This window comes from Bos taurus, chromosome 21, assembly GCF_002263795.3.
Source record: "Bos taurus isolate L1 Dominette 01449 registration number 42190680 breed Hereford chromosome 21, ARS-UCD2.0, whole genome shotgun sequence".
Lineage (NCBI taxonomy): Eukaryota > Metazoa > Chordata > Mammalia > Artiodactyla > Bovidae > Bos > Bos taurus.
Window position 1 is genome coordinate 17765049 of NC_037348.1, and position 22960 is coordinate 17788008.

At 42.0% G+C, this 22960-nt stretch overlaps 1 protein-coding gene across 1 annotated transcript in view; it reads left to right on the forward strand.

The window, feature by feature from the left end:
- The window catches only part of AGBL1 (AGBL carboxypeptidase 1), a 939272-nt gene that overhangs the window by 850713 nt on the left and 65599 nt on the right, over positions 1–22960 (forward strand). The window lies entirely within an intron of this gene.

Consider the following 22960-nt stretch of genomic DNA (forward strand, 5'->3'; position numbering starts at 1 on the left):
TCTCAAACAGTGTCCCCAAGGCAAGGGAATAAGGAAACCTAGAATGATGAAGTGTTTAGTTTTTGCTTTTCAACCCTAATTACTTGAGTGAATTAAAGTGTCCTAACTGAGCTCTGTGTGGACCCTTGACCTCAAGAGGCTTATACTAAAGAGTTTTCTTAACAGCTTTATTGAGATATAATTTAAATCCAATGAGTTTCACTCCTGGTGAGTATGAGATTCAATGATTTTTAGTAAAGTTTGTGTAATCATCACCACAGTCCAGCTTTGGAATATTACCATCACCCCAAATTTCCACCAAGAATCAATCTTCCCACCCCATTAGCCCAAGTTTCCACCTAGAATCAATGTCCTCCCAGCCCCAACCCAGGCAACTGCTAATCTTTCTTATTTTTTATATATATTTTTTTCTGGACAAGTCATATAAATAGTATCATGCCCTTTGCAGTCTTCCCCATCTAGCTTATTTCAATTAGTGTAGTGTTTCTGAGATTTATTCATCTTATATGAATAGCACGTGTTGGTAATTTTTCTTTTCTTGTGGTGGATTAGTGTTCTGTTGTGTTGGTACACAACTTTGTCTATCTATTCACCAGCTGAGGGACATTATGACTGTTTCCAGCTTGGCGTTATTGTGTATAATGCTGCCACCTTCAGATTTGCAGTTCCTAGAGAATATCCACCGTTTCTTGCCACGTGGTTCATTAGTATATTTTCCAACTCCAGAATTTACAGTTGGCACTTTTCACAATTCCTGTTGGTTTGTTGAGATTTTCTGTTTGTTGATCACTGTCATCACACTTTAAACATAGTTTTCTTTAGTCCTTTGAACATACTTCATAATGGTTACTCTGAAATCTTTGTCTGCTAAATCCAATATATGGCCCCACTCAAAAACACTTTCTATTGACTTCTTTTTAACACTTTTCTGAGTATGCCTTTGCTGCTCTCGTTCTGTTGTTAAGTCACGTTTGACTCTTTGCGACCCCATGGTCTGCAGCATGCCAGACCTTCCCTGTCCTCCACTATCTCCTGGTATTTGATCGAACTCATATCCACTGAGTGGTGATGCTAACCAACCATCTTATTCTCTGGTGTCCCCTTCTCTATGCCTTATATTTTCCCTTTACTTGCATGTCTCATAATTTTTATTGAAAGTGGGAATATTTTAGATAATGAATGATAGTAACTGAATTCTGATATGTCCTGTCTATGCAGAAATTTTTGTTTCTATAGTCTTTTTAAAAAATTTTGTTTTGTTTTCTTAGTAACTTGCTATGAATAAACCTACGAAATCTATTTCACTTGTGGTATGTGACTGCTACTGTTTCTACTGATTTGTTTAAAAATTTTTATTTTACTCATGATTTCCTAGGAGTCATTTTTTTCTGCATAACTTCATGATCAAACAGTGATATTTGAAAATCTGTGCTAAATACCTCAATTCAGAAAGTCTCTACCCTCTACCAATGGATTTGTGTATATGTTGGGGCTCACATTCAAATTCATACAATTTTTAAAAATATTTATTTTTGTTTTATTTATTTATTTTCTTTGGCTGTGCCAGGTCTTAGATATAGTATTGTGGGATCTAGTTCTCTGACCAGGGATTGAACCTGAGCCTCTGAATTGGGAATGCCGAGTCTTAGCCACTGGAGCACCAGAGAAGTCCCTCCTACAGCTGTTAAGCCAGCTCCAGCTTTTCCTTTCCACAGGTCCTATTGTACATATGCAAGGACAGGGTCAGACATCAATATATAAACAACGTAGATTCTCTTTGCTCCGCTTAGCATGTGTGCACAACTTCCTAGTCAACTAGAGACCAGTGGGGAAGATCAAGACCCCTTTTTGCTGTGTCATTTATCAAATTTCTCTGCTAAATTTCTGTCTAGCCTGCCAGTTTCCTACTTGCCTAGCTAAGTTCACACCTCTAAGTGAGCAAGAGGTCTTTCTTTCGTTTGTTACAGAGATGGCTAACGTTACCGACAAAGCTGTTACAGGGTTTCTCTCTTGTCTGCTTGTTGCAGATAAAATTGGCCCTCACCATCAGTGAAGCTTCTGGTTTTTATGAACTGGCTCATTCTTATAGAAAGAATGACACAGGCTTTCAGTTTTTGTACCCCAAATTCAGTATTTTTTCCATGAATAATTGCTTCCAAACTCAATATAGGCATTTGGTTTATTTCCAATGTCCTAAAATTGTGTATGTGTTTTTAACAACTTTGTCCAGTCTCGTAGCTCATTTTGGGGGAAATTTGCTGAGAGGATTTGCCATATTAGAAGTCTTGTCTCAAAACCTTGTTTTTGAAAGAAGACAAGCATGAATCAATCAATGAGAATGTAGCTATCATGTATACCCCATTAAAAAAATTAAGATGCACTATCCCATGCTCCTCCTTTTAATTATGTGGTATCAAGTCTCCTCATGATTATAATTCATGATTTGGAGTACTAACACCCTTTTTAATTTTTTTAGTCGGTGAATAATTGCTTTACAATGTGATAGTTTCCACTGTACAGCAATGTGAATCAGCTAAAATTAAACATATATCCCATCCCTCTTGAGCCTCTCCCCCGATCCCACCCCTCTAGGTCATACACATATGACATACACATATAAATGTGTATATGTCAATACTACTCTCTCAGTTTGTTCCACCCTCTCCTTCCCCTGCTGTGTACACAAGTCCCTTCTCTGTATCTGTGCCTCTGTTCCTGCCCTGCAAATAGGTTCATCAGTACCGTTTTTCTAGATTCCTTATATACACATTAACACTCAATATTTGTTTTTCTCTTTCTGACTTACTTTACTCTATGTGACAGACTCTGGGTCCATGCACATCTCTACAAATGACCCAATTTCAATCCCTCTTGTGGGTGAGTAATATTTCATTCTATCCATGTACCGTATCTTCTTTATCCATTCATCTGTCAATGGACCTAGGTTGCTTCCATGTCCTGGCTGTTGTAAATAGCGCTGCAATGAACATTGGGTGCATGTAACACCTCTTTTACTATTTAGTCCCCAGAACTGGATGCAATAATACACACATGGTCTCCCTCATGGTCTCCCTCAACTCCCTCAGGTAGTTGTAGCTTAATCTGTCATAGAATGGATTCACTGAGAGTCTATCATTCAACAGCAGTAAACAAGAAACAATACAACTTGATTTTTTCAATAGATTTGTTTGGGCTCAGGCAGAGAATCCATGATGGGAAAGTAGTTCCACGCTAGATTAAGTTTCCATAGGAGAAGTTTGGGATGGTTAGTTTAACTATCTTTATCCTTCAGTCTTTAATGGTGGCAATGGAAACATCCATGGGGACAAAGGAGAGTGTAGTAATATAGAGAAAAGCCAGCATTTCCTGAAAATCTTTCATGTTCTAGGCATGATTTTAGGTGTTTTGCAGGTTATTGCTTTTTTTGATCTTTGCAGCCCTATTGATGAGAAAGCAGAAATCAGCTGAAATAATCAACCTGGCTGAGATCACAGACCTAGTCCAGTTTGAGTGTGGATACTCTGGGTTCAGACCTGGGCACTTATTGAGTATGAAGTGCAGCTCACTACTCACTGAAGGGAGCTTTTTCATTGGAAGCTAGCCTGGGAATGCCTCGCTTTACCACTTCCAGTTCTTAAGGAGATGGAGAGAAGACTACCGGTGTAAAATTTTGAAGGAGTCAGTCTTAGAGCACATTATAGTGGTGCCAGGTTCCAGTTTAAGCCAAAGCCTCTGCTCTGCCTCCCAAAATCACAAGTCCCCAGGAAAAGTGGCTAAGAAGTCTGTCCTCTGGCTGCTGAAATCTACAGACCTCTAAGCACATCAGGAGTACACTGTGCATGGTAAGTAGCCATGCCTCCCACTAGAACAATCACATACAAATCAGGATGGAACTGGGGAATTGAAATCATGATTGCTGGCAGCCGCTGACTCTGAGGACATTAGATAAACACAACAATGCATTCTGAAAATAAGGTGGCACTTTCTAATGGTTTTGGGGGTGGCAATCTCATGCAAACCACAAGGAAAGCATCAGAATAGCAAGTCACATGAAAATAATTCTGCTGAAATCCTGATAGACCTAATAATGGATGAAAATGGAATCATGTCTGGAACAGAGGAAGTAACAGCTCGGGCCAATTTTATCCCAAGTTCCGGAAGTGTCAGAAATGGCACAGGTTATGTCAGACTTAGTGTCTAGGATCCCTTGGGACCATTAGCCCCAGTAACTCCGAGGCCAAATCCTCATCCCAGGAAAGCAAAGCTTCCGCTACCTTAACAAGACCATGTCTGCCTTACAAGTGGAGTAGTAAGTTAGCGACATGATTGAATTTTAATGGGCGGTCATAGAAGGAGCTGCTTTTTTTGATCTTTTATTTTTAAATGAAAGTCTAATTGCTTTACAATATTGTGCTAGTTTCTGCTGTACAATGAAGAGAATGAGCCATACGTATACATTTATTCCTTCCCTCTCACGCTGCATCCTGCCCTTCTAGGTCATCACAGAGATGAAGTCTCTGCGCTGTGCGGCAGCTTCCCACTCACTGTCTGTTTTCTACATGGTCTTGTGTATATGTCAGTGCTGCTCTCCCAGTCCATTCCACTCTCCTCGTCCTTCCCTGTGCCCACTTATCCATTCTCTGCGCCTCTATCCCTGCCCTGCAAATAGGCTCAGCTGTACCATTTTTCTAGATTCCATTTATATATATTAATGTACAATATTTGCTTTTCTGTTTCTGAGTAACTTCACTTTGTATGACAGATTCTAGGTCCATCCACATCATTACAAATGTCCCCAATTCATTCTTTTTTATGATAATATTCTACTGTATATATGCACCATAGCTTCCTTAACCATTCTTCTTTGATGGACATTTTGATCATTTTACGGTTTTGAAAATAAAGAAGGATTTGTCATTCATTCCATTGCTTCGCCAGCCAATCACCTTGGCCTGGGAGACTTCAGTGCTATTGCTTCGTGGGTTTCATAGTATAAAGTTATCCACCTACTTGGTGTTGTGAAGCTCAGTCTCTCTCAACCCAGTTGAGCACAGTGGGAAGGATAAGCCTTTATTAGTCTATTTCCCAACATCTATTTGGCACAGGCTGAATGCTCTGATCACTGGATTAAGAAAGACAGTCACTTTCAAGGCCTGGGAAGTAGGAAGATGTCACCCTACTTGCTGCCTTAGGCTATGGGCATTACTTATTCATTCCTTCATCCATAACTGTATTAAATAGTGTCTGTACTTGGCATGGATTAAGTATCAGAGAAATTACCAGTATGCAGAGGACATGTTCATTGGAATCTTCCAAATATTTTTTTTATTAACACAGAGAATGTTTATTGGTATGGTCATTTAAATTCTCTGTGATAATTTCCTTCATCCATAAAGTAGGAAGGATAAGAGTATCTATATGACATATTGTTGTAAGGCTTACATGGGATAATAAGTAGTATGCTTACGATAATACATACCACATGACAGATGCTCATTCATTCCTCTTCACATCATGTGGTCATTCCAAAACCTTTACAAAAGTTTCACAAAAACTCCCTTCTGTTCACCAACAACATAAATAATAGGTAACATTTGTAAATTAGATACCATGTGAAGCAACTTCTCACATTAATTATTGCCATGTCCATTTTATTGATAAGGGTATCAGAGTGTAGGAAATTAATAATAGTCCTCTGAGAGCACCTCTAAAGTGTGTTTAGAGGGGCTTTCTGATCCATTGTTGAGTGGACTGGATAGATAATGCACTTCAGGCCATCTGATTAGGGGTGAGTGATGTCACACATCACAGCAGTGGAAGGATCATCACCCACTCTTATCCCGCCTAAGTGCTTTCCTGATAGCATCACTCTCATTTACTATTTTGGGAGAGAGGGCAAGAAGTGGAGGAAAGAAGCACAGATATAAAGCCCAGAGAGAAAATTGGGAGCTGGACCTGTAGGTTCTTTACTTCCTGAGAATACAAATCACCAGGATTTGGAGTATATGCTGATCTTATCTCAGCTCTACGTCTACCAGGATCGGCTCACCCTGCCTACCTGACCCTGTGGGATGGGGCCACAAAGGATTCTGATGGGGGCAAACAGCGAAGACAGGTCCGTCCATCACTTGGTCAAGGACAGGACATGACTGCTCAGTCATAATCCTTGGGAGCTGGAAATGTGGTTGACGTGACAGAATACATGCTTCACCTGTCCAGTGAATGAAACTTGCTGTCTTCCCAGAGTTTTCTGAGAACTCCTTTACAAGAGCAAGTGTTTCTGACCAAATCTGCCCATGTTAGTTCTACCTGACTCATAGAACCCCCTGATTCTCCCATCCTCAAGGTCTCTAGGATGATAACTGGTTTGATAAAGAAAGACTTTAGGTCTGCACAGGAGAAGTTACTGGAAAGAAAGTCAAGGCATCAATCTGAGCCCAAGACAGGAAGGAATAAGAATAGTGATTAGTGAACTAGGCAACAAGGAATGTGGGGGCCATTCTGGATGAATGAAACAGTGACCAGTGGAGATCTGAGGGACTTCCCTGGTGGTCCACTATTTAAGAATCGGCCTTGCAATGCAAGGGATATGGGTTCTATGCCTGGTCAGGGAACTAACACCCCACATGCCCACAATCGACTAAGCCCATGCATCACAACTGCTGAGTCAGCATGCCACAATTAGAGGGTCCATGGGCCAAAAGGAAAGATCCCACATGACTCAGCAAAGGTCCTGTGTGCTACAGCTAAGATCCAATGCAGCCAAATAAGTACATAACAGAGATTTGGGTATAACACAAGATGACAGGGATGGTAGTCAGCTCAGACTCCATTTAGTGAATGGTTTGACTACAGCAGAGGCAGGTTTGTATTTTCATTGTTAAGTTCTGAATAGGTTGTTATGCCTTCCTTGCTCCTCATCATCACAGCTCCTACCATAGTGGAGCAACTCCATTCCCATCTGTTGAAAGGATGAGTGGGTGGTTGACCTTGTGCTGAGCATCTCCTCAGTACCCCATGACCTCTTGCACTTCCTGGAAACTCTATTCTTATGGGCTTCCAGTCTCCATGCCCTATATGGACCATGTGGCTTGAAGAACACTCAGCTACTCTGCCCATGCTCCTTTTGAATTGGCATCAGTTATCCTCCTTAATGGGCTTCTCCAGCCGCTCAGCAATAAAGAATCTGCCTGACAAAGCAGAAGATGGGGGTTCGATTCCTGGGTCGGGAAAATCCCCCAGAGGAGGAAATGGCAACCTATCCAGGAAACCCCATGGGCAGAGGAGCCTTGCAGGCTTCAGTTCACGGGGTTACAAAGAGTTGGATAAAACTGAGTCCACGTGCACATGGACTCATTCTCCTTAATAATATTCTTCCTATGTTCTTGGGATTACTGAAAACTCCAGGGCCTGCTTCACTGCATCAGGCCTAAGAGCTGAGGTCACAGTTTCATAGGCAATAACAGGAATACCTGACATACCACCCTGTGAACTCTTGTCCTGGATGCAAGGGAGAGGAATGGAGGGAAGGGCTGTGGAATAAATCCTTCGCCCATAAGGCATTTTGCTTATCAAGATAGGAAGCAGTGGTTCTCCACCCAAGCTGCACTTTAGAACCACCTGGGGACTGTTTAGCATGTCCACACTCCACCCTGGATCTATTATTTTAGAAGCTTAGCGTGTGAGGCTCAGGCTTGGGTTTTTTAAGCTCCTCAAGAGAATTGTTTTGTAGTCAGAATTGAAAGCCAATGGACTATGGTTCCTAACTTTGCAGCAATTAGAATCATGGGAAGATTTCAGTAATCTCAATGCCCAGTCTATACTCCATACCAGATTTAAATCAGGTTCTTTGGGGTGGGGGTCTTCTCAGGGGGAGCTCAGTAGTAAAGAATCCACCTGCTAATGCAGGAGTTACAGGGGATTCAGGTTCAGGCCCTGGGTTGAGAAGATCCCCTAGAGAAGGAAATGGCAACCCACTCCAGTATTCTTGCCTGGATATTCCCATGGATAGAGGGTCACAAAGAGTCAGACACAACCGAGCACACACTAGCTAGATCTAGGGTGGGACCAGGGCATCCAATTCACAACTCTCCAGTCTATACTTATGAATAGTCAAGTTTGAGAAGGAGGTTAGTTTGAGTTTGAGTGCAGGAGAAGGTGAATATGCAGATGCCCTTGGTCTGCTGAGCTAATTAGTTGCTAACTGAGTGATGGTGAAATGTACTGATTTGAGATTTTGATCAAAACAATATCATATGTCTCTTGCTCATCCAAGTTTCAGCCTTGATATGAATATGATTATTGATTAAGCAAGCAGTGAAGGGCTAATGACTTTATTTTTTATGTCAGGATTCCTAGGCATCAGAAATAACAGAAATAAAATTAGCTGCTATTGCTTTGGTGCCAGATCCTCACAGCAGTCTTGAGAAGTGGATAATAATACTCCAATTGTAGAGAAGAAGAAATAGATGTAGACAGAACTTGTTCTGGAACTTTTTAAGGAACTTGTTCAAGGTTGCCCAGGATTTAAGAGCTGGAATTAGGATCTGAACCATGGTATAATAACACAAAACTCAGGCCCTGCTTACTACTCTTGGTTGCCTTTATTTTTTAAGAGCTGATTGTAATATAATTTACATGCCATAAAGGTCATTATTTTAAGTGTACAGTGGTTTCTAGAACATTTACAGAGCTGTGCAAACATCACCATTTCTAGCTTTAAAACATTTCCATCATCCTTAAAGATGCTTTGTGCCCATTTACCTGACTGACTTTTAAAGAACATTGGATTTGTAAGTACATATCTGGGCTTTAGTCCCGGCATTATCATTTGCACAGTCCTCTGACCTTGGAGAGGCCCTTAACCCCTCTAGGTCTCCATTTTTTAAATGAGTCACTTAGAGATAATAATCCCTGCTATAGGATAAAGGTCAATTAAATATCACATAGAGAAGTGCCTGGTAATGAGGAAGAGTGAAAGAAAGTAGAAAGTACTGCATTTTTTTAGTATGCTGAAAACCATTTTTCACCTTTCAAGTGCCTTAGATTTGAAAGTGACCTCAGAGAGTTGCAGTAATGCAAGATCAGTTGTTTTTCCCTCTTCCCCATTGTTCTGTCTACCGACACCTCATTCCACTGAGGTCTGCCTCACTGAACCCCTTTGGGAGTTAAAATCTGCATCAGCCATAGTAGCTGGTGAGCGGATGCACCCCTCCTTAGCACCAGCATGGCTGAGGGTTCTGCTTGGGATCTTTAGGGATCTTCGTTGTCTCTGGCAGAAGTCCGGGTGCCCATACATTTCTGTAATGACTAGCTGTCAGGGAGATGCATGGTGTCCTTTAACAGGAGAACAAAAACAGATGAGGTAGACGGTGGTATTTCTCTGGTCTCTTAATTAGCACACTGATGGGTGAAGAGAAGCCCTGGCATCATGACTTCTGGGGAAAGAGGCTAAAGGTTTATGATATTTATCTAAGTCTCAAATATGCAGTCAGCAGTGAGCTCAGCATTAATGCCCCCAACCTTCTTTGATTTACATTGGTTTAATTCTTTGCCTGAGCTGTTTTCTTACTTTCATATAGCTCAGGTGATGAACATCCTGAGGGCATATCTTCTTCAGCCTTATGATGTATTCTAGCTACCAGCGTTGATAAGTGTTCACTGAAATGTAAATCGAGCTTGAATCTTCATATAATTTCTTACCTGTCCCTTTTCCTCCACCTTGCCATATTTGGGTCTTATCTTCCATATAGCTGAAACACCTAGAAATTCACAGAGTTTCTACCTAGGATCTCCCTCACGGCTTTTTGATAACACCAATGATATTTTCCATAGCTGTGAGATGAGAAGATGAAAACCTTCTGAAGGGCAGAAGGACCCTCAGCCCCTGGCCTCTCCTGGAACGGCTGATTGAAAAGACCTGCAAATATCATGCAGGCCCTGGAATGTTGGAGATGAGAAATCAGATAGAGGGACTACGGGAGGGTACATTCCAAGGAGTAATTCATCTCTAAGTGTGCCCCAGGGCTCCTGCTATACCTCCTGGGCCAGGAACCCACGTGAGAGAAGCAGGGCTTCCTCCTGAGCATCAGGCAGATTTCAGCGTCCCCAGCCTCAATGAGAAGCAGGAACAGACAGCTGCACAGGGAAAGGCAATGGTGATATAAATACACGTTTAATTGCACATCAATTACAATTACTAGGCTACGTTTATTTAAATGCAGTATAATTAGAGCAAAAGCCTTGATTTAATCATAACCTTATCAAACACCGATTCCGTCATCTTCCTGTGCTTTTGCAGTCTGTGTTTCCCTTTGGGCCAACTGGCAAGGGGACTGGGGATGGCAGCACCCTTTAGGGTCAGGAGGCCCCCGCTGAGTTTTCTCTCCTCATCTGGGCCCCGTGCTCAGAAGCTCAGAGTGGCTCCTCTTGTCTCTTCTTCAGCAGCTCACCATGAGAGGGCCTGATTAGCTAGAATGACTTATTGAAAATATAACTCATCCCTCATGGCAGGCTTCATAACCCGGGAGCCCAAGATTAGCAAGGACATTACGTAGGTTCAGCCTCCAGAGATGAATTACTCCTTGGAATGTACCCTCTCGTAGTCCCTGTATCTGATTTCTCATCAGCTTTGATGGGCCCTGACTTGACATTGCCGCAGAGGGGTGGACAGCAGGCAGGCAGCCTGTCTTTCATGGTTAGCTCCAGGCTGTGTCTTTGTCCACCTCCCTCCCTCTTTCATTATCTCTTGGCTTTGCTGTCCCTGGCTCCCTGGAGGCTGAGACATTATCTTTAAGTTTTCTAAAGAAGAATGCCCTCTTTCTGCGAGTGTGCTGAAACGCAGCCATCTGTTGTACCCTTCCCAGCACAAGCATTTCCAGGTGGACAAAGCGTCTTTTCATTTTTTTTTTTTTTTGGACTGTTTTTTAAAATGTTATGTATTTATTCATGGCCGTACTAGGTCTTCGTTGCTGCACGCGGGCTTTCTCTAGTTGCAGCGAGCGAGAGCCAGGCTCTAGATGTACTGCGCACACTTCTCATTGCGGTGGCATCTCTTGCTGCGGAGTATGGGCTCTAGGCACACAGGCTTCCGTAGTTTTGACGCATGTTGCTCCATGGCATATAGGATCTTCCTGGACCAGAGACTGAACCCATGTTCCCTGCATTGGAAGGCAGACTCCCAACCACTGGACCACCAGGGAAGTCTCAAAAGGATCCTTTCTTCCATGACCTTCTGCCTGGTGACCAGGAGAGGAAGTAGAAATAAGCTTCATCTCCATCCCATAGATCGTAGTGACGGTCTAGTTGAAAAAGACAGCCCCAGCAAAGACAGACACTAACAAAAACAGGCAAGTGTCTTCATGTTTGCTCCTGGCTACTTTTTTTCCCCCTCATTTCATGCACTTATTTCCTACTCATCCAGCCAAACAGAAATCAAGTACATTTCTGGAACTTTAATATTAATGTGTAATGTGTACTGAGCAACCACTCTGGAACAGGCACGGTTTCTGCATTATCTTTCACAGCAAAGTGCAAGGAAGCCACTATGATTAATTCCATTCCACAGATGAGAAAAGAGGTCAATTTTCTGGCCTGAGATCACAAAGTTAGTAATGCAGTGACCACTGTTATCTGTGGGACACGAGATTAGAACCAGTGTTGCATTGCGCAATTTTTAAATTTTTGTCTCATCTGATTCTTACAACTCTACAGACAAGGCATTATTCTAACACAGCAAATAAGGAAACTGACCTCTGAGAGGTGAATCTATTGCATGAATTTTCATGACTACAGGGTGAGGAAACCAAGTGTTGGACCCAAACAACTGCACGCTCCTGTCCATGCCTACTCAGTCCTCACACAGTATGGGTTGCCATTTCCTCTTCCACGGGGTCTTCTTGGCCCAGGGATCAAACCTGTGTCTCTGGTGTCTCCTGCATTAGCAGGTGTGTTCTTTACCACTAGCGCCACCGGGGAAGCCCCAACAGGTAACACCCCCAGTCATCTAGTTGCATAATCCAGAAACCATCCTGGAAACTTGCCCCCTCCCCCCCTGCCCCGCCCACCACACTGTATCCATCAGCAATCCTGCCAGTTTTATATCTCGGTATGTCTCAAACATACCCCATTCCTCCTCAACCTGTTGCCCTGCTAGTCCAAGCCATCATCTTTTATTTGGAATCCTGCAGTCACTGTCCAACTGGGCATCCTGTTGCTATTGTTTATTCCAAACAGACCATTTCCTCCATATTAACCAGAGTCAACTTGAAAAGTGCAAATGTCTCCTATCACTCATTGACTTAAGTCCCAGTAACAGCTTCCTGTCCTTCTCATGGGGCTTCTAGATGGCTCAGTGGTAAAGAATCTGCCTGTCAAGCAAGAGAGGCGGGCTCGATCTCTGGGTTGAGAAGATCCCCTGGAGAAGGAAATGGCAACCCACTCCAGTATTCTTGCTGGGAAAGCCCGTGGTCAGAGGAACCTGGCTGGCTACAGTCCACAGTGGTGCAAAGAGTCGGATACAACTGAAGCAGCTACACAACAACAACCCTTCTTATGGTGAACGTCACTGTCCCCTCTGTGGCCTTTGTTCCTAGTCAGTGAGGGATTTCTACCTTCTCTCTGGCCTCCTCTCAGGCGGCTCTCCTGCCTCCATGCTCTGGACACTTGGTCTCTTTACATTTCCTCTTACGTGTTCTTTCCCCAAATACAATCTCTGCACGTATTGTCCTCTCTGTTTTAAATTCCCTTCAACTCCCCTCACCTTCCTTTGCCTAGCTAACTCTTCCCCATCTCCGAATCTGAACTCAAAAACGATCTCTCTGGGGACTTCCTTGGTGGTCCGGTGGTTAAGACTCTGTGCTTCCACCAGAGGGGGCATAGGTTCAATACCTTGTCTGGAGCTAAGATCCCGCCTGCTGTGAGGCACAAAAATAAATAAATAAATAACCTCTTTGGCAAAAGCTTTCCAGACTCCTCCAAATAGATCGGAGCCTCTTTCACACATTTACAGGACTCATCAGCTTTTTATTTTATACTTATGTAATTATCTTATCCATGCCTCGCTCCCCACTAGGGTCTAAGGCATAACAGGGCAGGGACTGTGTGTGTCCTGGCGCCCAATATCCTGGCGACAGATATCTAGAAGGAACTCAATAAGTATAGATTGAAATAAAGACTGAATAAGGCTCTAGTGTTTAATAACCCACTTGCCAATGCAGAGGACATAAGAGATATGGATTCAATCCCTGGGTTAGGAAGACTCTTGGAGGAGAGCATGGCAACCCACTCCAGTATATTCTTGTCTGGAGAATCCCATGGACAGAGGAGCCTGGCAGGCTATAGTCTGTGGTTGCAATGACTTAAACATGACTGAAGTGACTTATCATGCATGCATACTCAATTCAGCCTTAAATGTATTTTTTTGTGTGTGTGTATATCTGGCTTCCTCTTTATTTTACGATTTCTTTACCACATCCCACAGCTGAGTCTCTTCTTTCAGTTTTGTGTGGGGGGGGAGCGGACGCTGTAGTCTTGGGCTCTTGCCTTTACTGTGCGCCCTAACTAACCAGAATTCCTCTTTCTTTCCAGAATAATTTCTGCAGTTCATCCCTTTTCATTTTGTACAAGTAACACCTTACAGTCACTGTACGAGGAGTGGGCCCCCTTGGTACTACTTTGGAAGTGTTATAGAAGCCCATGCTGCTGATACACTCTGTAGCAGAGATTTCAACATAAATCCCCAGGAGCGACATGTTGTTTAGTGGTAGAGGAAGGTATAACAAGGAAAAAGGCAAAAAATTCAGAATAAAAATGGAGAAATAATTGATGAGAAGGTAATACTAACATGAAGAAAAGCTTTGAAAAATTAGATATACAGAGCCTCTTAAAAGTCAGTGGGATGGAGCCCTGGAAAACATCCTTGGGAGATGGTTTACCAGCCCAAACAAATGTTCCCTTAAGGCTGTACCAGTCACCATTCTAAATCCTGGGGCCAGACAGAAACACAAAACAATTTCTGATCTCAAGGCATTCTCAGGTCAAAGCCTACCGGTGTGCAAATTCATGGATTTTCATGCATGTTATGTGTGGGTGTGTGTGTGTGTGCGCGTGCAGTTATGTGTGTGGAAAGGAAGTTAAGGCTGACTAAATTACAATGTAGCAAGAATCACTTTTAAAAAAATTATCAGTTTAGTTGCTTTATAATATTGTGTCAGTTTCCTCTGTATAGCAAAGTGAACCAGCAATATATAAACATATATCCCATCTTTGTGGAATTTCCTTCCCATTCACCACAGAGCATTGAGTAGGGTTCCCTATGCTGTACACTAGGTTCTCATATATTTATTATAAAATAGTTATCTATTTTATACATAGTATCAATAGTGTATACGTCAATCTCAGTGTTCTGGTTCATCCCACCCCCATCCCGGTCTTGGTATCCGTACATGTGTTCTCTTCCCCTGTGTCTCTATCTCTGCTTTGCAAATAAATTCATGGGTATCAGCTTTCTATATTCCATATATATGGGCTAATACACAATATTTGTTTTTCTCTTCCTGACTTACTTCATTCTGTCTGACTGTCTCTAGGTCCATCCGCATCTCTGCAAATGGCACTCTGCAAATGAAATGACAATTTCATTCCTTTTAATGGCTGAGTATATGTGTGCTACATTTTTTTATCTAATCATCCGTTGAAGGCCATGTTGGTTGCTTCCACTTTCTGGCTATTATTTAGTCACCAAACATTCATTGAGAGTGTATAATATATAGACACAGTTCTAGGCCTTTGGGATCCAATGGTTAAAAAAAAAAAAAAAAAAAAAAAACAAGCCTCCTGCCTTCTGAGACATTATAGAGGTGATGCATGGGTTTAGCTCTGGAAAAATCCATGCAATGTTTCCAGCCTTGCCAGTCACCTTGGATGCCTGTAGCAGCTCTGGTCACATGCCAGGGAGATCTTTATAGACAAGTGGTGGTCCAGACACTCTACATATGCAAAGAACATCCATGGCTATTAATGTAGCATTCATGTGCCAGATACTAGGGTACAAAAATGAATAGGACATGAATCCCACAATAAAAGCAACTCTTTCTTTTTATCTTAATTTATTTTTAATTTGTTTGCCAATATTTAATTTATTGATTTATATATATATATATATATACGTATATATAAAATACATATGTATGAGAATGATTGCTTTACAATATTGTGTTAGTTTCTTCTGTACAATGAAGTGAATAGGCTACAACTCTACAAAGATCCCCTCCCTCTTGAGCCTCCTTCCCACTCCCCACATCCCACTTGTCTAGGTCATCACAGAGCACTGGGCTGAGCTCTCTGTGCTATCTAGCATCTCCTCACTAGGTATCTGTTTTTACCAAATCTTTCTTTTTATAAAAGAGAGCTGTCCTTATGCAGAAGTGGTATTCAAATGAGAGGGACCTTTAGCCCCTCCCCTCCAAATCCATCTCCTATGAACAGCTTGTTGCTATTGTTTAGTCTCTCAGTCATGTCCTACTCTGAAATCCCACAAACTGCAGCATGACAGGCTTCCGTGTTCTTCACCATCTCCCTGAGTTTGCCTAAACTCATGCCAATTGAGACAGTGATGCCATCCAACCATCTCATCCTCTGTCATCCCCTTCTCCTCCTGCTTTCAATCTTTCCCAGCATCAGGGTCTTTTCTAATGAGTCGGCTCTTTGTATCAGGTGGCCAAATATTGGAGCTTTAGCTTCAGCATCAGTCCTTCCAATGAATATTCAGGATTGATTTCCTTTAGGATTGACTGGTTTGATCTCCTTGAGCTATGAACAGCTATTAGGTCATAAATCCATATTACTTGAGAAGCAGCCCTTTAAGGTCAAACGTTGCTGCTACCAAAGCTGTTCGATTTTGGTTAAATATTCTGAAATCTTGACAAGTTCTATTCTGTGAGGGTGCTAAGTGCACGATATTTGTCCTAAGCAGGTCAACCAACCCTTCCAGATATTGAGAAAGTCAGCTTAGAAGCAGAAAGGATACTTGGCAGAAAATCTACAAGAAGGGATACCCAGATGTTCACGAGCATTTGAAGGCATGGTAGCAAGTATAGAAGAAAACTCACTCACATCTCCAACTTCTTGATGTTCTAGGGCTGATAAGTATTTGGAGTCAACACACTTGATTCCAAATTCCACTCCAGCATTTAACAGATGTGACCTTGCAAGAGTTACACACGTACTCTGAGCTCAGTTTTGCTGAGATGATGAGACCTTACATCCAGGATTGTCAGAGAATTAAATCTGGAGTAGAAACTAGTGAAACATGATCATGTGTCTGTTTCTGAGTTTTGCCTCAGTCTGGTCTTTTTGCAGTACCTTCATAATTGATTTGGGGGCTGGATATCGAAAGTCCTATAGCTCAGCTTGAACTCTGGACAGATTACTAAACCTCTCTGAACTGCAGTTTGGGATCCTTAAAAGGAAAACGATGCCCACTCTTGCACCATAGTTTGGAACTACAGATGATGCATGTATAGCCCTGAGGTGACTACCCAAAACATGATGAGTTCTCAAGGCAGTAGAAACATTATTACTATTAATTATCACAACATAGCGAGAGGAGTGCTTCTCCCTCATTCCCTTTTTGCAAGTGAAATTATGTTAGGAATAGGATTTTCCTCTTTCTTCTTAGTATATTTTTATGCATTCTTGTTTTCTACCAGCAGAGAAGTGAGAAACAGTTAAATGCAGTTATAAAGCACAGACGCTGTTCATTAGGGTCTGATTTATAAATGTTTTACACTGTATTCATGCTACTTGACTACAAATTATGCTTTGGAACTTGGTTCTGCAGCAGGAGTTGCTGTTCAACAGCCAGTCCCAGCGAGTTTGAATTTTGGTAGCCTCCACCATCACTGATTGTTCTTTTCCTCTATGAACATGTTTTCATTTGTGTATGAAGATATCCACATGTTTGGATGAACACTCTTCTTTGCTTCTGAACTTCTCCATAGGCCTGCCACCTGCCATAGGTAAATCGAGACTCTTGCTTGTGTCTCTGGTGAGTAGAAGGCAATATTAAGGTAGAGGTTGTGATTAAGGTGCTCTTTGATTACCAGTTCCTTGACATTGGCTGTGCTTGTCCCTCTGGCGATCCCATTCTTTGGAGGGGGAGTGTGGGCAGTGGGAGGGTTGGGTTGCTCCTGCCCTTAGAAACTCAGTGGGATTCCAAGAGCTAGGGCTTCGTCAGAATGTTTTTGTTGTTGCTTACTCACTAAGCTGGGAGAAAATCAATAACCTCAGATATGCAGATGACACCACCCTTATAGCAGAAAGTGAAGAGGAACTAAAGAGCCTCTTGCTGAAAGTGAAAGAGGAGAGTGAAAAAGCTGGCTTAAAACTCAACATTCAAAAAACTAAGACTATGGCATCCAGTCCCATCACTTCATAGCAAATAGATGGGGAAACAATGGAAACAGTGACAGACTTTATTTTCTTGGGCTCCAAAATGACTGCAGATGGTGACTGTAGCCATGAAATTAAAAGACGCTTGCTCCTTGGAAGAAAAGCTATGACCAACCTAGAAAGCATATTAAAAAGCAGAACGTTACTTTACCAACAAAGGTCCATCTAGTCAAAGCTACAGTTTTTCCAGTGGTCATGTATGGATGTGAGAGTTGGACAGTAAAGAAAGCTGAGTGCCGAAGAATTGATGCTTTTGAACTGTGGTGTTGGAGAAGACTCTTGAGAGTCCCTTGGACTGCAAAGAGATCAAACCAGTCCATTCTAAAGGAAATCAGTCCTGAATATTCATTGAAAGGACTGATGCTGAAGCTGAAACTTCAATATTTTGGCCACCTGCTGCGAAGAACTGACTCATTTGAAAAGATCCTGATAACGGGAAAGATTGAAGGCAGGAGGAGAAGGGGATGACAGAGGATGAGATGGTTGGATGGCATCACCAACTCGATGGATGTGAGTTTGAGTAAGCTCTGGGAGCTGGTGATGGATAAGGAAGCCTGGCGTGCTTCAGTCCATGGGATTGCAAAGAGTCGGATATGACTGAGTGACTGAACTGAATTGAACTGACTCACTAAGCCATGTCCAGCTCCTTTGCAACCCCGTGGACTGTTGCCTGTCAGGCTCCTCTGTCCAGGGGTTTTCCCAGGCCAGAGTACTGAAGCAGGTTGCTGTTTCCTCCTCCAGGGTATCTTCCCAAGCCAGAGATCAAGCCTGCATCTCCTGCTTTGGCAGGTGGATTCTTTACCACTGTACCATCTGGGAAGCCAGATATTAAGAAGGTTATGATAAGGGGCTCATTTATTGGGTTGGCCAAAAAGTTCATTCAGATTCTCCATAAGATGGTATGGATAAACCAAAACAAACTTTTTGGCCAACCCAATATTTTATCTTATGGATGGAAAGGGACTTAAAAGTAACCCTACCTTTCCCTGAGCCCCTAGAAACTCCTGAAGGCTACTGCTCTTAAATTCCTCATAGGAGATTTGATCTTTACTGATTGAGTCCTATTCTCTGTTCAGTCTCATTCAAAGGCATTTATTATGCACCAATAATAGACAACAAACAGTGTCCGGGTGCTGTGGGGGAAATGGAAATGAACTAGACATGATATTTGTACTCAGGGAGTTTGAAATCTAGTAGCTACTAATGGTACTGACTGATATACACTGAGCTCACTCTTCAAAGTGGCAAGGACTGGCTCAAGAACACAGCATCTCATTTAATTCTCAAAATCCTGTGTGTTAGCCAATATTATCATCCCCATCATATTAGCACCCTAAATGTAGGTTAAAGATGTTTAGCCACTAGCTCAACTATAAGGAGGCTTTGGAGACAGAATGCTGGGATTCAAATCTTAGCTTAAATAGTTACCATAATTATAATTTTGGGCAAATTACTTAAATTTCCCTGTTACTTAGTGTCCCCATTTATACAATTGGGATAACACTGTTATCTACCTCCTAGACTTATTGTAAAAATCAAATAAGGTAATTTGTATTGAGTATTTAGTATTGTCTGTTGGTATATAGCAAGCACACCAAAATGTGAGCTATTTTTAGCTATGGTTTCATCAATGTCCTCGATATGCCATCAGTATTTCTGGGAAGAGACAGATGTGTTTGAAACTCTAAAGCACTCATCTGCATTTATGAGTTAACTGTCATATTTATCCATAGGTGAAACCAACTATATGGTCACTAAATATCACAAGAACAGAGATGTAATTTAATTCCAATGATAGCAATAGCTTGTAGATGGCAAGTGAGAGCTACAGAGCCTGGCACTGTCCTGGTGGTGGTCTAGTCACTCAGTCCTGTCCAACTCTTTGCGACCCCATAGACTGCAGCCCACCAGGCTCCTCTGTCTATGGAATTCTCCGTGCAAGAATACTGGAGTGGGTTGCCATTTTATTTTCCAGGGGATCTTCCCAACCCAGGGATTGAACTCTGATCTCCTGCGTTGCAGGCAGTCTCCTGTGTTGTAGGCAGATTCTTTACCAACTGAGCCATCAGGGAAGCCCTGGACACTGTCCTAAGTGCTGAGAATTCAGCAATTAAAAGTGTATCTGGCACTTTGGATTCAGAAAAATAAGGATTAGAACCTTGCTTCCTTGGGCATCCCTCATAGCTCTGTCAGTAAAGAATCCGCCTGCAATGCAGGAGACCCCAGTTCGATTCCTGGGTTGAGAAGATCTGCTGGAGAAGGGATAGGCTACTCACTCCAGTATTCTTGGGCTTCCCTTGTGGCTCAGCTGGCAAAGAATCTGCCTGCAATGCAGGAGAGCTGGGTTCAATCCCTGGGTTGGGAAGATCCCCTGGAGAAGGGAAAGGCTACCCACTCCAGTATTCTGGCCTGGAGAATTCCATGGACTGTATAGTCCATGGGGTTGCAAAGAGTTGGACACGACTGAGTGACTTTAATTTCACTTCACTTCTTCCTTGTTCTCCTAGTTGTGCGTTCTTGTGCAAATTACCAACCTTGATAGCGTTTAGTTTTCTCATTTTATTAAAGTAACAACAGTAGCTACCTTTTAGAATTATTTGAAGATTAAGTGACTTGAAAAATACAAAGCATAGTCATTGCACAGAATAAGTGCTAAGCAAATGTTAATTAAGCAGATAAGTTCTTAGGAAGATCTAGTGCACATTTATAGGCAGATATTGTAATTTACAGCTTAGCCCCCCCACCCCTACAAAAACAAAACAAAACTATAAGGTTTGTAGTACTAATCAGGTCCTGCTAACGAAGAGACTTAGTTTATGAAATTAGCTTAAAGCGAGAGCTTGGTTTGAATTCACATCACCGTAATCCAAAACAGATGTTCTTTTCACCATTTTGGTCACAAGCATTAGGTAACAATAATTGGTTTTGCTGAGAATGTACATACAGGCAGACACTCATGAGAGGGTCAGAAGAAGAAGTATGAGGAAAGTTGAATGGGGAAAATGCATTGTATATGGAAAAGAACCCCACATTGATGTTGTAGATAGAAACAAATGAAGTTGCTGATTGATGTAGCAAGAAACCATGAATGAACAGACAAATGATTTGCCGATAGGTTTACTGTGGACAGAATTAGAAGTCATGGAGAAACACGTGCTGCCATCTGGCAGGAGGTGAATTATGGTACTCACTAGTTAGAGATTTGAGAACAATTAGCGAGATAGATTCCATGCATATAAATAGAAAGAGCATGTGGATATATGAGTGCTACACAGTGATGGATAATGCCACAGATAAATAGTGGAGCTGGAGATGCACATAGAGAGTCTGGATAAATGATCCCTATAAATAAGTATTGCTCATGGAAATTTCAGATGCTTTTCTATTTATGAACATTTGACATTCATCCCTAAGGAATTGCATATTTCCTCATCAATAGGAAAAGCAACTATGTAACCAATGACTGGATATCTGGTTAGAGCTTTAAACATTTGCACCATGTTAGCTGCTGTAACCATGGCTCAGGCTCTAGCTCCAAGCTCTTGGGAGTAAAATAGATGTCTCATTTATGAAAAGACAAGGAAGCCATAGTAATTGTTGCTGGGAAAAGCTCACTATCAGTGCCTTTACCGAAAATGTCCATATTTTCCCTTCCTGTGCTAAGTAAGGAAAGTCACCATCCCTTACTCAAGGTAAAGGGTTTGGTGTGTGTAGGTGCTGGGAAGTGTTCATGTTGTTTGTGAGTCATGGTGCCCCTTATGAATGGCAAGACTTCGGGATTTTAAATTTTAGAAAGCTCTGTATATATCGTAGGAATGGCAAGGTCATAATCTAAGAAAGGTGATGCTGTCTGTGGAGTGCTTTCTAGAGGAAATTACATGGGCTTTGAGGTCAGATAGATCCAGAATCCACTGTGTGATTCTAAACAAGTCATGTAACTGCTTCTTCTCAAACATAAAAGCTGGATGATAACTATTTCATATATTTGCCATGAGAATTAAATGTTATATGTAAGCTACTTAGCCTAGAATTTGGTCTATGATAGGGTTTCAACCAAAGGTAGTTTTTATGATTAATTCCCAATAATCAAAACAGCAAAATGTCACCTGTTTGTCCCCAATGTGGGCCTCTTGGATCGAGAGGATTTCTCACTAGTTAGATAACACAGCTTTGCATAAAGACAGAAACCAGAGTATCCATGAGATAAACAGCTGCCAGAGGCTCAGAGTTTCTTTCATCTCAAATTGTGTAGGAAAGATCAACTTGCTTTCTAGCCTGACCCATTCGAAAAAAATAATCCAAGCCCAGAGGGGCCACCCGAGTCTACAGTTGCAAGCTGTAATAGAAGGAAAAACCAAATAGCACCTTGATTTCTGGTTGTTTTTCCGCTATTTGCTTTGACTTATGGCAAAGGAACCGGAAGACTAATTTTCCAATTGACAAAAGGAAGAAACACAGGAAGGAAAGAAGGGAGGGAGGAAGGAAAACAACAATAACCAAAATGTATTGCGTATATTGAGCCTTCAATGCATGTGTGTTAACTTAACACACACGCATTGAAGGTTCAATGCACTCAGGAACCATTCTAAATACATTTTGTATTAGTTTATATCAGGGCTCCCCAACCTCTGGGATCTAATGCCTGATGATCTGAGGTGGAGCTGATGTAATAAAAATAGAAATAAAGTACACGATAAATGGAACGTACTCTAATCATCCCCAAACCATCTCTCACCCCCATTTATGGAGAAACTGTCTTCCAGGTAGACAGGGACTGTCTACCAGTCCCTGACACCAAAAAAGTTGGGAATTGCTGGTTTATAGAACATAATCAACCACCCTATGGCCTCTGGTACTTTTACTACTCCCATTTTATAGATGAGAAAGTGGATATGTACAGAGCTTAAGTGACTTGGCCATAGTCACTGGTGTGAACTGAGAGTAAGCCCTAGGTCATCCCATTCAAGGGTCTGCCCTCACGCTACTGTGCTAGCCTGCCTCCACTAACCTCGCGATACTGAACTCTCTAAAACTGTGAGTTACCTTTTAATTCCAAATGTCATAACTCGTTTATAACTATTTCATGGCAAGGGGACATCAGCAAAGTGTCAGTCACTGCCATCCACTTAGTGGAGCATTCAACGAGCGTGTGCTCCATGTGCCTCCGTGTGCCTGCTGTCGGGGTTACTATGGGTGCTCGACAGCACAGCACATCACCCAGAATTCCATACCACTGTGGTCCGGATGTTTGAAAAGGACACTTTACCATACTAATGTTCTGCAGTCAATCCATGCTAGTGGTTAGAATATGGTATAGCGAAAACAACTGAAAACATATCCATATTTTGATGTTTTGATAACACTTGGACTCTCAAACAATTACATGTGTTTACTTGTTTCTTGCTGTTCTCTTTACCACCCCATGCAAACATTTGTTCTCCCTGGAGCAGAAGACTTGTTCACTATACAATCCCCAGCACACCTAACAGATTTGACGCACTGTGGGAGT